Here is a 17,488-nt window from a genome sequence, read left to right on the forward strand (position 1 = left end):
GATCACTTTAAGAGAGTGAGTTCTCTTGAAACTGCATTTTGTCAAATAGTTGAAAAGGTTAATGCAAACCTATGTTGTGCCTTAACCCTGACAATAGAAGTGAGTGCACTGTTTGACAATTGCTGCTATGTTCGGATGTTGAAAATTGTTTAGGCTTTCCAAAGTCCCACGGCCGATGAACGAGGCGGTCCGCCATTTTTTGTATACCAAATTGTTGCCAGATAATTAATGATGCTATGTGGGGGTTATGCTAAGGATGGCTCTAATATGTAATCAAGTTCAGATTTCAAGCCTGTTCAATGCACTACAAGCTTATATACACTTTTTTTAAATTAATTAAATCAAAACTAATCCTGTTTGTCAATTGGCAAAATCAACATAATTCAGATTTATGCTGCAGTCAAACAAAACCATGAAATAATCCATATCAGAAATTCAAACAAGAAGCCCAAAAGAGAATTGCATCCTTTCTGGTGTCCTTGAAAACCAATCTTACAGTCCAAGAGACTGATCAAAGACTTTATAAAAAGCCCAATCCAAAGACCTACCTTTACATTGTTGAACAAATATACTGTGATTCCAACATTTTTAAAAGGCTCTTAAAAATCAAACCACCTAATCAGTATAGACAGTGGGATACATCTTCATTAACCTACAACTTTAAACCGCTCTTTTTAACCATGTTAACACCTGTTTTTAAATAGTATATCTCAAGAATATCTTACAAACTAGTATCAAACCAAAGATAGGAAGAAAATCATTTTACATGTAAAATATGAGAAGAAATGACTTTCCAGTCATCTAAGACTTCTTCTAATTGCTTCCAGATTAATCTTTACCATACATTTAGTTTATATTGGTAACCCCTGTAGAGATCAGAGCCAATCAATCATTAAACATTTATGTTCAAGGAAAGTGTTTCATGATACTTTACCATAAACGTTTGTTGGGTTTACGTAGCATCTTACTCAGATGTTTTTCTCCCAAACATAGAATGTATAGATTTTCAGCTCTGACAACATTTAGCATGCTGGTGAGGATAAAGAGTGACGATCTGATACTGAAGCTCCCACTGACACATCTGTAAACAGTCTGGTGATGTCAACACATTTTCAAATATGAAGCTTTACGGAGCTAAAGAGAAAAAATAAAACTCTTTGTTGCACCATTTAGAGGAGTACAGATAAGCCACTGTCTTTAACTGTAGCGCTGATCTTTACATGTGTCTATATTCATTCTAAATAGAAGTGGTTTTTAGTATTTACTGCCATTTATAGATTTTAGATAAGCATTTTTACGTGACATTTGGTAATCCCAGAGCAATTTTTACTTAATGAGTAAGCACCTTTCCCCTCTAATGGGATGGTACATGGCTCGATGAATGTCATCAGAAAATCTATTCATGAGAAAAAAAACACGTTTTTGTTCTTATAATGTGAATTCCTTTATTGTTAATATCTATTATGCAGCGCCCATATCTGCTTTTTAAAATATACAAATGATGTTATTCTCATGGAGATGTATCAAACATTCTCTTTGGCACAGTGGCAATAAGGCAGAAAAGGACCTGCTCGACACATCTGCTATCTATATCCATGTATCTCTAAGCCTCAATCAACCAGGTGTAACACACACTTGAGCTCCTTTGTGATCAATTTACATTTTTCCAAGTTGCAATTATCTTGAAACCTTTTCAGATAATTACACATAACAGCAAGATGATTGCACGCTGGAGCGCAGATGTCTTTGTTTAGAATACATTTTCTATTTTTATCTATACATTATATATTTAGTTGTATCATTTCATTTCAAACCTTTATTTATACAGATGAATCCCATTGAGATCATTGATCTCTTTTTCAAGGGAGACCTGCTCAAGTAGTTCCACACGAAACATAAAAGGACATCATACAGCATCATTTACATAATTATCCACATAAACAGGTACCAATAGCTTCCGATTGAGTAGCATCCAACCGAGCTTTAAAAACATTTAGTGGCACCAGATTGTTCAGTTTCCATTTAATTTGCAGACTATTCCAAGACAGAGGAGCTGCGCATCTAAAAGCTGTCTTCCCTAAGATAGTCCTAGCAGTTGGCACATTTAATAAAACCACAGCATTCGATTTCAGGCAGTAGCCACTTACAATTTTCCGTGAGATCAGGGAGCAGATATAAGATGGAAGTTTCCCTAACATGGCTTTGTATATAAAAATGTACCAGTGACTGAGCCTCCGTACAGTTAGTGAAAGCAAACCAGCCCTTGCATACAGGGTACAGTGATGGGTTAATGCTTTACAGTTTGTCACAAATCTTAGTATCTTCTCTCTCCAGTCATAATCAATACCAATATTAGTTCATTATATACAGAATTCTTACTTATTGTTCTTTATTAGAAACAGTTATTGTTTTGAGACCTGCTGAAGACAATTTTACCCAAGCAAAGTCAGAACTTGGCAGTTGAAAAAACATTTTGCAGCAAGGCTTATCTGGCAGGGAGTGGTGTGAAGTAATTATCTGCTGCATTGTGATTGGATTTGCCTTCTGAATGTCTCCACTTGATGATTGTTTCTGTGCAATACCAAGTCTACTATCTGGTGTGGTGTTGAATCACACTGAGGGGAACGGAATGAACATAATTAACCACTAAACTGCCAGCCAGGTGAGAAAGGCAAACCTGGCCACCACTTACTGAATTCTATATATCCATTGGTAAATGGCCTCCATAAAGTCTCACAAATAACAGTAACCTTACAATCCAGACCCTTGGGATTATTTTGACCTTGCCACATCAGAGTAAAGCGAACCAGTAAAGCATAACTACAATGGGCGCCTGGGAAAATCTCAGCACTTAAATCTCATACTCATTGTTGCATTTCAATTAAATACAACAAATGTATTCACATCCAGTAGGTAATAAAAAACTAATATTGAGTACACATTCAATAAACAGAGTCTGATACTTATAGGCTGCCTTTTATTATTATTATCAGTCTGCCATAGTTCTTATTTACTCTATCTTCTTCCAACAAAGCGTGTCCCTTTATAAATCATCAAAGCTGAATAAATTATCCAGTGTTTGACAAGGAAGTTAGCATTGAAGATATAGCAGTGAACCTAGCAGTGCACTGCGTGCACAGTGTAAGAGTATTTGCAGGTGAATAAATGCTACAACCCTTCAAGACCCGAGCTAGGTTGCTGTGACCCGCTTTCCCCCAAAGAGTTAGAAACTACTCGAGATCAGGCTTACTTAAAGTGGACTTAGCTTTTTGAAGCATACTTTTGTATTTCTATCTGATAAACTTACATTTAACATCCCTACCCATGGTACTATACTTTTATTTCAGTGTGGTTCCATTCAGTGCAGAACCTATTGTAAAGTGGCTTTGTTGTTATAGGTAAAAAGGCTGAGGTGTCCATTTTGTTTCCTGTGATGGTTTGTTTTGTTCGTGTCACTTTGATTAAGATGAAAGACGCACTTCAAATTAACAGACAGCCCCCTATAATCAACATCTAATAATAGCTGTCCTTGATGTTTCGTTCTCCTGCTATCCATTTCAATGAGCACATAGCATTGATTGATTCTGACTGTGATCACTCGCTTTATCCAAAAAACACTGTCCATAAACAATGCCAATGTTATGTGGTATCTTATCATTCCACATATTTCTATTGGACATGTTTCACAAGGTTTTCTAACATTGTTAGGCTTTACTGAAGCTTTTAAAATATGTACCATTTTCTGTATTGTCACTATTTAATCATGCCATGGGGTGCCTTAAATATATATTTAACCTGTATTTCAAACAAATCCCTCGATTCATGTTCAATTCATGTTCTTTGCTCTTTTTTAAACTGTTCAGAAGTGTTTCTACTTGTATGAACCAGTGTAAAGGGATAAAGGATGAGGCAGTAATGCTCGCACTGAGAGAGGTTGTAGAGAAAGTTTCTGAGGTTGGAGCAGTCACAGAACACAAACAGACAATAGGAACTAGCCCAATGCCAACACTTCACACTTGCGCACAAACACAGATGCTCACACGATATTAGCGCATACATGTGCACTGTGATTAATCAGGTATCCATTAAGAAGTGTGTGCGCGTACACCTGTTTGTGTTGCCTCATTGCTTTAGGCTATGCCAATGGGGAAGGCTGCAGTCAAGGTGTTTGGAAGGGTACTGAAGGGAAGGCTAAAGGGGATCAGGGCCCACAGGGCCTAATTGAACACTGCAATGACAGGGCGAGTGAGGGGAGAACAGAGCAAGCAGCGTTTACTCTCAGGCCACACATTTTAAATGGGTGTGACAGACGTGCTGATAAGAGCAAACCGAATAGGCAGAGCATCTTATCACGAGGGACGGGAGGGCGACAGCGAGACGGGAAATAATTGAGTTAAAGACAGATTTGAATTATCCACAAAAGCGAGTTTGGTTTTACATCAGTATCTAGAATAGAATCACCTAACACAAAATATATATAGAGTAAACCCATAAATAATGTAACTCTAAAAATATTATCTTATATCCCCGAATATGAACATAAAGGACTATGAAGAACATTGATCCAGCTGAGCATCACTTCCCCACTGTGCAGCTCACACTCACCTGCTGTATGTTACCTGAGGAGCCAACATAAATGAGTGAATGTGGATTTAACAACACAACACACTGTTCTTCCTTCTCCTGGTGTTTGCTCTGGTTCACAGCTTTTTGAAACATATTTAATTGAAGATGAGGCAACATTTCAATATGGTGTAAATTAAAGCAATTCAACTGCACTTTGAATTAGAGGACAACCTTGTTTTCACTGGTATCCTCTTGAGTAAGGTACAGTAAAGCATTAATGCATTAATCCGGGGTCATACAGTACGAGTCAAGGCTCCCAGATTTATTATAATGCGTGCCTCATTCCAAATGGGTTATGTGCCTGAAGACATAGACCTATCCGTCATGTTTTAAACATGTCCACTGTAATGGAAATGCCATTTACCTTTTTATCTTGAAAAACGTGCAGTAATCAGTGTGAGAGACCCTTTCAAATTAAGCATATTCATTTGAGGAATGATCATCAAAAAAGGTGCAATATAGATTTGTTATCCTTCTTTACGTACATCTGGTTCTATATGTGTAAAAAGTGCAGTCAAAAAAATCCTTTCACATACATGTAGTTCAGCGCCGAGTCAACACATTGACCTTACAGAGAATTCCTGCTTATCTTCCTACTCTCAACTGATTGTATTGCTCAAGCTCAGGCTGCCAGACCTATGTGGTTTGTTGAAGCAGATTCAACGAATCAAGGTAATCAAGTTCCCTTTGTTAACACAACTTCAGGTTTATGGTTCCAGTTAAATCATTCTTTGTTTTAAAGCATTGTCTGCCATTAACAGAAACTAGGGCTGTCAGTCGATTAAAATATTTAATCGTGATTAATCGCATGATTGTCCATAGTTAATCGCGATTAATCGCAAATTAATCGCACATTTTTGATCTGTTCTAAATGTACCTTAGAGGAATATTTTTCAAGTTTTTAATACTGTTATCAACATATGAGTGGACAAATATGCTTTATGCAAATGTTTGTTTCATTTGAACAATGACAAATATTCTCATGAATATTAAACACAACAACCTCTGAACATTACAAATATTCGCCTCAATTCAACCTGGAACCTCTCTCATACAATAATACAATACAAATGGTGTGTGTGTGTGTGTGTGTGTGTGTGTGTGTGTGTGTGTGTGTGTGTGTGTGTGTGAGTGTGTGTGTGTGTGTGTGTGTGTGTGTGTGTGTGTGTGTGTGTGTGTGTGTGTGTGTGTGTGTGTGTGTGTGTGTGTGTGTGTGTGTGTGTGTGTGATGGATCATTGGAGCTATGTGCAACTCAAGGCATATGCTCGAACGGGAGCTGCCTGGACGCTGCAATCATGTTGCACACTATCCGTGCTGAGTGTGCTGACTTTTCGTACAATGTCCCACTGTCTGGCTTCCTGCATAAAGTCAAGTGCTCGGCGCAGTTGTGGCGAAATGTCGCTCCTCTGTTCTCATTCATAACACTCCGTTCGATGTCTCACTATGGGATGCGCCTCATCGCGGAGCAAACAATCTCATTACGCCAATCCTGATTGTCTGGTGATCTTGACGTCAGCGTCAGGGAATTCACCCTATATAAGTAGCTTGCGCCACGACGCATGCGTCATTCAAACATCTCTTCTCGCTTCAGAGCACATCTCTATAGTAGCCGGACAAGCTTAACGGTCAACAGACTGAACCCAAATATAACCATTTCGGTCGACGGGCGCTCGCCGGCTACTCCTTCTGCTTCGCAAGAAGACGGTAATACTAACGCCAGTTAGTATTAAAATCGACCTCGCCGTTTCTTTCCCCGGAAAGTAAGGTAAGGTTTTGATTTTTCTCAAGCTAGCTACGCACCTGTTGCTAGCTAGCTTCCCCTTACTACCGACACCACGGTAGCGAGGACGCTTTTCTTTTTCTCTCTCACGGAGGAGAAAATGATTAGAAGTATATTGACACACCAGTCAATATTCTTTGAGAACAAAGGACCCACACCGTCCCTTTTTCTCCGGATTAAGGACGGGTTGGTAACACTTTTTCTCTCAACGACGTACCTGTTACGAGTGGGTCCTCTCCATGCCACGAGGCGAACAAGATGGAGGCCTCTCCCCCTCACACCAGAGGAGTCAGGGACTCTGAGGCTCGGTCATGCGGCTGCGGGTTGAAGATAGCAGGCACAGACTCACACTAGGTCTGCTCGTCCTGCCTCGGGCTGGAACACGCCCAGGAGGCTATCGACAACCCCGGCTCGTGCGGGCATTGTGCCCGTTTCACCCGAAAGAGCCTCCACCGACGGCTAGCACACAAAGCTAGCTTGTTGGAACAGGACTCCCTCATGTCCACTGATTCGCCGTTTGGCAATCAAGACACGGGGGCGTCCGCCGCAGAGACTGAGCCCCTCACTGTGTCGGTCTGGGGCTCACTAACAGCGGCAGCTGCGGAACCGGGAGCCCACGCCGTGTCAGGCCGGGACCCGGTGGCGGCAAGAGACGCAGGAACGGAGCCCCACGCCTCACCAGGCGGGAGCTCCCGGCGAGACCTCACCATGGTCTTGCCCGCAGAGGCTTGACCTGCTCCGCATCCCGCCGGTTGGAACTGCTGGTGGCAGCCCACCTCCTACCGAGGATGGGCCCGTCACCAAGCAGGAACCCCACGCTGCCAGCGAAGGTGGACCGTTTCCAGTCGACCATGACTGAACGGTCCTACAGAGCCGCGGCGTTGTCCGCCAGGGCTCTGAACGTTTCCTCACTGCTAACCGCATACCAAGCGGAGCTCTGTGAAGATATGTTGAGTAATCCTGGACCGGCCGTTCTGGATGAGTTGGCCGCGGTCACAGACATTTGTCTCCGTGTCCAACGCTGCGCTGTCCAGGCCACGGGCAAAACAATGGGGATCATGGTGGTGCAGGAAAGAGCTAGATGGCTCAACCTCACCAACCTCCCAGACCGGGAAAAGGAGGATGTGGTTGACATGCCCATCGTTCCCGAGGGGATTTTCGGCTCCGCTCTTGCCTCCATGCAGAGGAGATGCGAGTCGAAAAAGAAGGAGGACGAGGCCCTCCACCTCTGCCTCCCTCGAAGGGCCCAGCCGCTGCCTTCGCAGCGGCAGCCCTTCGCAGCAGCAACCCTTCGCAGCAGCAGTCCTTCGCCCAAGCTGCCTCGAACCCTGCTCGGTTTAAAACACCGAAAACGCAGAGGTCGCAGCCCGCCCCGAGTCCCCAGCCCAGGCTGGAGACGAGGGCGAGCTGGCCTAGAAAATCTCCGGTTCCGGCTGCAGCTCAGGCGCAGCCAACCCAGAATTTCGGCCAGCAGTCGAGGAAGAAGAAGCGAGCGGCGTGACAGCCCCTCCTTCTCCCCTCTGTGACAGAGCTGGAAGTCCACGGTTCCCCAGCTCTAAATGTGTTCCCGCCGCCTCGAGAGATGCCTCAACACCATCCTCAAGTCCGCACAAACACATGTCACACATTTGTTGATTTTTCTGTCATAAAACATTTGCCGTTGACGCATCCAGGCTTCAGGCCGAGGGCGCAGCTCAGAAAAAATGATAAGAAAAACAATAAAACCAATAAACAGCCCGTCAACTGTTACCCTTCTGAGAGCAGCTACGGCATCTCTCAAAAGAAGGATTACAGGCGGGTCTGTGAAGGCACCACCGTCACGCGCATGCGCAGTGCCGGCTGGGGCTTTAAAGGCACCACCGCCACGCGCATGCGCAGTGCCGGCTGGGGCTGTAAAGGCACCACCGCCACGCGCATGCGCAGTGCCGGCAGGGGTTGTGAAGGCACCACCGTCCTGCGCATGCGCAGTGCTACAGACTCCAATTCGCTGTCACCCCCCCTCGCTTCTCGGGCATTCTGCATTCGCAGGCCCGAGGAGAGTCAGCCCATATTCTGGATAGAGAGATTCTCTCACTCCTAGAAAAGAGGGCTATATCTATTGTACCCGCCGAGCAGAGTCAGGGCGGCTTCTATTCCAAGTACTTCCTCGTTCCCAAACGGGGAGGGAACGGAATTCGGCCAATACTTGATTTGAGGGCTCTGAACAAATATCTAAAAAGATATAAGTTCAGAATGCTCACTCACACATCTCTGCTGCGGCTCGTGCGACAAGACGACTGGTTTACATCAGTCGACCTGAAAGATGCGTATTTTCACATCCCAGTATATTACCCATGAAATATCTGAGATTCGCATTTCAGGGGATCTGTTATGAATACAGAGTACTCCCCTTCGGTCTGTCTCTCAGTCCAAGGTTGTTTGTACGATGTACGGAAGCCGCGATAGCCCCGTTAAGACAACAGGGTATTCGCCTGGCGACCTACCTGGACGACTGGCTGCTTCTCGCACAGTCGGAGCAGGAGGCTGTTACGCAGACAAATGTCCTCGTAAAGCACCTGCTCAACCTGGGTTTCATAATAAACACAGAGAAGAGCATGTTGTGCCCCGCGCAGACTATACTCTTCCTGGGTTTACGCCTGAACTCGGTGCCCTTTTCAGCTCGCTTGTCAGCGGAAAGAGTGAAAGCTTTCAGAGCTTGTCTCGCTCTTTTCCAGCTGCGCAAACATGTTCTCTTCAGATCATGCCTGCGATTGCTGGGGCTCATGGCGTCAGCCATCCTGGTCGTACGACTGGGACGCTTACACATGAGGGAGTTTCAGCGCTGGGTGGCCGCCCTAAAACTAAACCCCGCGCACCATGGCGCGCGGAGAGTGATGGTTACTGTGAAATGCGTAATGGCACTGCGCCACTGGCTGCACCCGACTTTTCTAGTACGAGGTATGCCTATGGGTGCTGTCCTTTCACGGAAAGTGGTCACCACGGACGCATTTCTGACAGGTTGGGGAGGTATTTATGAAGGTCACCCGGTGAGGGGTCTCTGGAGCAGAGACCTCCAGCGGGCACACATAAATTACCTGGAGCTTTTAGCGGTGTTTCTCACCCTAAAACGCTTTCTGCCTTTCCTCAGGGGACATCACGTCCTCGTGAGGACAGACAATACGACCACGATATCGTATATTAACCGCCAAGGGGGTTTGCGTTCTCTCCAGTTACACACACTGGCGCGCAAACTTATCCTATGGAGCGGTAGGCGTCTCCTCTCTCTGAGAGCGACGCACGTACCGGGAGTGAGGAACCTCGGGGCAGATCTACTGTCCAGAGGTATACCACTTTATGCAGACTGGACTCTACATCCAAGGATTGTGAGCCAGCTGTGGGTGCGTTACGGCAGAGCCGCGGTGGATCTGTTCGCATCGAAAGACAACGCTCAGTGTCAGCTGTTCTTTTCGATGCGCGATCTAAATGCACCGTTAGGCGTGGATGCACTCGCGCACAATTGGCCCCCGGGCCTTCTGTATGCGTTCCCAACCCTGGCTCTGATACCCCCAACTCTGGCCAGAGTGAGAGAGCAACGCCACACACTTATCCTGATAGCTCCGCACTGGCCAGCTATGTACTGGTTAGCAGAGATATATCAGCTGCTGTGCGGGCAGCCATGGCAGCTCCCACTACGCAGGGACATACTGTCCCAAGCGGGGGGGGCGATCTTTCACCCACACCCAGAGCGCTTGGCTCTATGGGCCTGGCCCGTGAGTGGTACAATCTAAATACAGTGTGACATGACGCTGACCCTGGCATCTGCCAAGCGAGCCAGTGGCACTCATGCACTATCTGTACAGTTTTCATGCACTCAGTTTGCCCCAGGGCAAACAGAGTGTGGTTGAAGCCTGACCCTGCCTTTATCTTAAGGCGGTCGGTTCGGGTACCACATTTGACATTAAGGCATCCTCCCCGCCACTGTATTCCTCCGGGGAACAGCGGCCGGATTTGCCGTGTCCAGCCCGTGCTTCACGGACGTACAGGGACAGATCAAGGGTGCTTTGTCATAATGACCAACCCCTTGTGTCCTGGGCTAACCCTTATAAGGGCAAGCCTGTTACTAAGCAACGGCTCTCCCACTGGTCTGTGGAAGCAATTGCTTTGGGGCTCATACGAGTCAGAGTTCGCAGGCACCCTCGGGTCCGCGAGCTCTTTCGACTCAGAGTCTGGCTGCATTCTGGACTCTGTCCAGGATGTCTCCCATCAAAGACATTGGTGCAGCGGCGAGCTGGTCCTCGCCGCTCACTTTTGTCTGCCTCCTAACAGGCTGGACGTTCTGCTCCCAGTGTGACTCAAGCAGTGCTGGGCACCTGGTTGAGTCAGAGCTCTACCTGTTAAGTTCTGGTTGGTTTGGTGATTTTCGAGATAAGCTCGTCTGGCAATACGGGAGCTACAATTTCCCATAGTGAGACATCGAACGGAGTGTTATGAATGAGAACTATAGGTTACTTACGTAACCCCAGTTCTCAGAGTAACATGAAGTGAGATGTCTCACCAGACGGCCCTCCTTGCTATGGTGAAGCAAGAAGAGGTGCTTATTTTGAATGGCGCATGCGTTGTGGCGCAAGCTACTTATAGGGGGTGATTTCCCTGACGCTGACGTCAAGATCTCCAGCCAATCAGGATTGGCGTAATGAGATTGATGCTTCTGTTTGCTCCGCGATGAGGCGCATCCCATAGTGAGACATCTCACTTCATGTTACTCTGAGAACTGGGGTTACCTATAGCTAGTAACCTATAGCTCTTTTGCTGGGAGAAACCTATAGCTCTTTTGCTGGAAGGGGGAAACGATAGCAAGGCTGCGTAAAGTCAGTTAAAAAAATGCACATCTTCTGGCTTCATCATTCTTTAAAAATAATTTTGCCAGCCTTCTCTGGAGTGCCAAGGATTCAAATGCTTTTAGAGATATCTTCCCTGTCCGTCAAACTGCATGATCAATGGTAGATGCTTCTTTGTGGGCAGACACCACTTAGCAAAGGTCTTTGTTTCTTGGCCTTTCACAGCCAAATATGCAATAGCTAACATGGATTTTTTGCATGGCAAATGGAGAATTATGCTCTTGAAATATTAATCTGGCCTCCCTGCATTAGTAAGGCGAGTGGTGAGGGCAACAAAGATTATACAAGGAGACTTAACCTTTTATTTTTTCAGCTCAAAACGTGAATGAAAATCCAAGCAATTACGTTGGAAAGCCCTGGCACTGAAGTAATTGTAACATTTTCAGGCAGTATGAGATTAGGCAAAGTTTTTTTTTTATAAATTCACACTATTCAGGCCAATTATAATTAAGGGATGGGACTAGCATGTGCCATTATGGCCCACATCAGTCAAGACTCCATGATTAATGACTGTTCAAATATGGACGTGGGAACAATGACATTGATTGATGTCACTTTGCGAATGACGCTAAAGTCAGTCCTAACTGCATTGGGTACAGTGCATGACTAACTGTGTGTCTCCCTTTTCTCTCCCTGTTTCCCTTTCACCATCTTTCTCTCTCTTTCTCCTCTCTGCCTCATTCTCGCTCCGACTTGATGCTGCCAATCCTCTACACCAGGTACGTTTTTAATGTTTCTACACACACACACACACACACACACACACACACACACACACACACACACACACACACACACACACACACACACACACACACACACACACACACACACACACACACACACACACACTCAATACATAACTACAGTGCATCTGGTGTAAAAGAAACGTCACCAGTGTGCCAGTACTACTGCAGCAGAATACGTCACTGTACTGTATTCACTGTTGGACTTTCTTCCTCCAGCTGGCCTGAACGAATCCACAAAGTCTTCAAGCCAGCTCTGGTGTCTTCCCTGTTAATATGGCTTTGAACACTGAATGGAATCACATTGGCCCACTTTGTCATAATCCCACACTAAGCCACATCACAGGGGGGGCTCAAAACTCTGCCCATATGTGCACATAATTACATTTTTTGAATGCCTAAAAAGCAAAGTGTTGGTTGTCTTTCTGTTTATAATGAGATGCACAGCCTGGGGAGAAGGAGGACATTGGAAAACAGATGCCTCTTTACATTATAGAGGTTTGAAATTCTCCATCATGAGTGAATATTGGCTGTCTGCCTTGGGTGTGCCCCCTGTGGTAAAGCAAGCAGCTGCTTATCTGTTTTCGGTTTTGGTCATGTTCAATAAGAACAAAATGAGCAAGCAAAAAAGGCTCCTTGGGAGATCTGATCTAATTCATGTAGACTATTTGCAGTAGTTTGGCAATAAGTTTTCACTTGAGCACACACAGCAGCGGCCCACTGGGGACATAGTTTGAGCCCGTATTAAGAGGGACATATTCAGGGGCAAAGGCATTCATGTTACTCCTCACTATGGATTAAAGGCTCATTGAATGAGCTGTGGTCTCTTAATTGAGATCGCAAAGCTAGAGGGACTCCTGAGTCTTGCTTAAGCTAACAAGTATTTAGAGGGAGTGGGACGGAAGGAAATGAGGTGAGCAGTGGAGAGATGGGCAGTGAGACGTGGTAATATAGAGGGTGGAAGAATCGGACGAGGATTAGATAAAAACGTATTTTCCGGGGGGGATATTGACCAGGGAGGGTCGCATAGATTGTGTGAGCTGAGCATTTGGAGTGTGCATGAATCAAATATAAAAATGTTAGAGAAAGCCTGAAATAGGAAGGGATAGATCAGGGCTGTGCAGAGCGAGACAGTGAGGTGGATGGAGGCTCGAGGGTAGATAGAGAGATAGGAGCTAGTGGAGTGTGGATTTCTCTATCAGTATTCTGTCTCTGTGACTGAGCTACAGGGGCTTCAAGCAACCATGTTCTCAGACTCAATCCCTCTTACATAGCATGTGCATACACAAGTCCACATACATATGCACACAAACAACGCCCTTGGCACACACACACTCACCCCCTAATCGCACCAGGAGCGTCTGCGCTGAGGCTGCGCCGCGCTGCGACCTCCTCCTGCGTCCTCCTCCTGCGTCCTAACCCACCAGGCGCGTTTCAAAACGTTGCGGAAGCGGAGCGTCTTGTGTGCAGCCTCGCAGTTGTTGGATGAACATTCCACTTCCTGCCTGCGCCGCGCTGCGCCGCGTCAAAAATAGGATTCATCCTATATTTTAGAAATTCCTTGCGGCGAGGAGCTTCTGGGACGCTTCGAGCCGCGGCGCAGCGCGGCGCAGCGTGTCTGGTGGAATAGCACCCATTGACTAGAGTGGCCGCGATCGCTAAAAACGCCGCAGCCGCAGCGCAACGCAGCGCAACGCAGCGCAGACGCTCCTGGTGGGATTAGGGGGTTAGAAGCACACACTTTCTCCTTTTGTATCTTTTTTTTTTCCTTTAAAACTCCCAGAGCAACATACATGCTGGAACAATGGTCTTTTCTGAAAAGCTGCACCGTGGTAAAATGTCACGTTTTATGATCATGCCAAAGCAAGGCTGCTCGCTGAATCATAAATAATCTCATGGATGAAGACATCGTGCTTGCTGTTTGGGCCTCATGGAGTATTATGGAAATGTGTTTTTGTGTTATATGTAGGTTATTATGCAAGGCACCATTTGGCTGCACACAATACCCTAGCTTTTCGGAATACCCAATGATCATAAATGGAAATCATGTCACAAATATTCTACTGTTGCTAAGAAGGGTCCAGTAATTGCGCAGTAGGAGCTACCTTGGAGCTCATTCTTTACGGATGAAAACAGGGCTGAAAGCCATAATATAATATAAATGAAGAAATACAAAATGCATAATTCACTTGTTGTCCATCCACCCCTTCAACAAAAACTAAACATACACTCAAATGTAAATCCTGATCCTAAAGCTAAATGATGCATTTCTGCACATTACCTCACACTCCCCCTACAAGGTCATTCAAATGTATCCAAACAAAATAGCAGGCTTGTTGGGAAAGGCCTTGTTGACACTTGCACTCTTTAAACCAGACATTATAAAAGTATGCCAACACCTGTGATGCTTCTCTGCATATGGTGTTTATGTTCTATCTTTTAAATACCAACATGGTACAAGATGGCTCATCCAGCTCACATCTGCTGCTACTCTTCATTAGGTAATAAGTAGGTTCATTTGAAACGCTAAAGTGCTTCTAACATGAAACCTAACAAGCTTAAATCATATAACATGTTATAATTACACGTTACTTTCTTTATCAGGTTTTGATCCTGTTTATGATTATAATGTGTTCTCTTCCTTTCAGGGATCATTGTACCTGATTACAATTTGTAACTATGACAAATTTGGTTGTTTTAATAAAATCAGGTTGTTAAGTCAAGGTCCTATATAATTATGGTCAATCCAAGCAGATCTAAAGGGGGAATCGAGCAGAAGAAAAGCATTTAGAGAGCTCCTTGGAATCTGCATGCTTATTATCAACCTCTCTTTTTACCTCTCTCTCTCCCTCCTTATAATAAAACTCCACTTAGTAAACCTCAATGTAATAATTTGTTTGCATATTTAAGTTAGTTAAGTTGGTCTTATTGAATTTTTCTGCAATACCATTTTCACCTAATAGTTCCACTGCACAACCATTATTTAAAACAAAGTATATTTCTAATTTGTACATGCCGTGTTCCTGATTTCATTATCACTCAGGAGAGGGCACAAGGTATCACCTCTTGCCAGGGTACAGGGTGGAGACAGTATTTCCAGGAGAGTTTTCTGTGGTCTTTTGTTGAGGACATAGTGTATGATTGCTCAGCCTGGAGCCTCTGGTGGCCTTATTGCGGTGCTTCGGTCATAGGTCTGTCCACTTATTGTGCCCCGCCATGGGCCTGGGCCAAGTCTAACTGCAGTTCCTCGCTGTGACAGCCACCGTGGCAGAGGTTGTCACATCCTTTAATGATTCATTTTTCACTCAGAGCCCTCCCCTCATGAGACAAAACCAAACTGCTTTCACAGGTCAGAGGAGAGAGTGAAAGCAAGTAATGGATTCCTGCTTTATCACTAAATAGCCTCCTTCTTTTTTTGGACAACACAAATAGAGTGAAAAATAGAAGTGGATAAAGAATAAAATAGTCATTGGTTTTTGAGAAGTGCATTATCTGGTCGAGTGTAGGTTGCTAATAAGTCAGAGAATAGGGCATTTTTCATTTCCTGTTTACCTGTTATCTCTTATCATTTGCTTAGAGTTTCTTTCAAGATGTTATTCTGACCTTGTCTCCCTCATTACTTATTATCCTACAAAATGTAGAATGTTCTGTACATTGACTTGGAAAAAGTAAATACATACAGTAAATGCTTTCAAAATACTGAACATGCAAGCTGCATTCCTACCTGCTGCAGTAGGTTGAATGTAAATATTCAGGCTGCTATTAACCGTCCTGGGTAAATGAGGCACGGAAAAAAAGAGGGTGCTGTTAGCTTGCTGCCACCTCACCCACAGGATGAGCTTAATGAGGGTCTGGCAGCTAGCTATCCCTGCGTTTGTGTGTGTGTGTGTGTGTGTGTGTGTGTGTGTGTGTGTGTGTGTGTGTGTGTGTGTGTGTGTGTGTGTGTGTGGTGTGTGTGTGTGTGTGTGTGTGTGTGTGTGTGTGTGTGTGTGTGTGTGTGTGTGTGTGTGTGTGTGTTTATTTTCTTGTTTACCCAAGTCGCTGAGTAGTCCAATGAGATTTTTTCTGAAACCGCTGACCAATGCCCCCTCTCTACGCGCCTCATTTGCAGGAAGCTATGATCTCTTCTAAAAAGCATCAGGGTCCATTAGCGCAGCGGGGCGTGGCCTGTCACTGGCCGGCTGTAGCTGGACACAACTGGAGATGTTGATGTTGCAGCGTGTGTACAAACAGGAGGGGGACCACATTTTTTAGTGGCTACTCATTATTCTTGCGGTGCAATAAAATACTTAACTGGCTCATGTTACAACTTTTTGCTTTAATTCAGAAATGGCCGTTGTCCCTCGCAAGTCGGGGTCTTTTCACCCCGGCCCACTCAAGTTGTGGCCATTCTTCTCCCATGGAGCTTGTTATCCTCTCTGATTGGCTGGATGTATTGTTGATGGTGCTATACAGTTTGCTTATAATGGGAGTCCTCATTGCTTGACCAGGCTGCCAACATTTTGACGGATGCAAATTGTCCGCCTTGTGGCTCACTTCCTCCTGGCTTTGAATGAAAACCAATTAATGTTGGCAGAGGCTTGGGAAGTACATATGCGTTTTTGTTTTGGATCTTATGTCTCTCTGCTGTCTATCATGACTGTAAATCAGTGGTTTCAAGCAAACATTTTTTGGTAATTGCTGTTTGGGTTGTTATCATTTTGACAGTGCATCCAAGTGCTCTTTTCTGTACCCGACTTAAATCATCACATTAACAATACATGTTGTCAAAGCAAAGCTAAGATGCTAGATGACAGGGTGATTATATATATTACATATGTGACTGATGAATGTCTTCATCACATCTTCAGGTTTCTTCCGGCAATTTGTATGAAGTTTCTCTAATGATAGCTTTTAAAAGAACTTCTGAATTACTTTTCTCTCACTACACACAGCTTGCTTTGTTCTGACCTTTTTAATCCACAGTTATTTCGATTAGTTAAATTGTGTTTTCCATGCCCCCAGAGACCCTTTCTTCTTTTGTGTAATGAAAATAGCATTCAAAAATGCTGGTGGGGGAAAATATATCATTTGTAAAACTATCAGCATGAAACAATCCATTTTTGCAGAGTGAATGTTGGTTTTGAGGCAGAACATTGGCAAATAAATGGCTGCAAAATGATACCTATGTACTCATTATCCTAACACACTAATAATAACAAAAGGAAGAACAATTCAATGTTATCATTGATGGAAAAAGGGACTCAAATGTTTCAAACTTCAAGAATATTCATTTTCCTCTTTCCACTCAAATGGTTTACATTTTTCTTTGACACTTTTTCCTAAATATCTAACTGAGTGACACCATCTACGGCTACTGACAGTTTTTGGTTATGACTGGGAACAAAATGTAACACCTCGTCTTTTCTTCAGGCTGGATAATCCTTTTCACTTTGTTCTTCTTTTTCTACACTCGGTG

General features: G+C 44.5%; 1 protein-coding gene across 4 annotated transcripts in view; it reads left to right on the plus strand.

Moving 5' to 3' along the window:
* grid1a (glutamate receptor, ionotropic, delta 1a) overlaps nt 1-17,488 on the plus strand; it is a 236,533-nt gene that overhangs the window by 78,800 nt on the left and 140,245 nt on the right. The gene's annotated exons all lie outside the window — the stretch shown is intronic.

Source organism: Gymnodraco acuticeps, unplaced genomic scaffold (assembly GCF_902827175.1).
Source record: "Gymnodraco acuticeps unplaced genomic scaffold, fGymAcu1.1, whole genome shotgun sequence".
NCBI classification, from domain to species: domain Eukaryota; kingdom Metazoa; phylum Chordata; class Actinopteri; order Perciformes; family Bathydraconidae; genus Gymnodraco; species Gymnodraco acuticeps.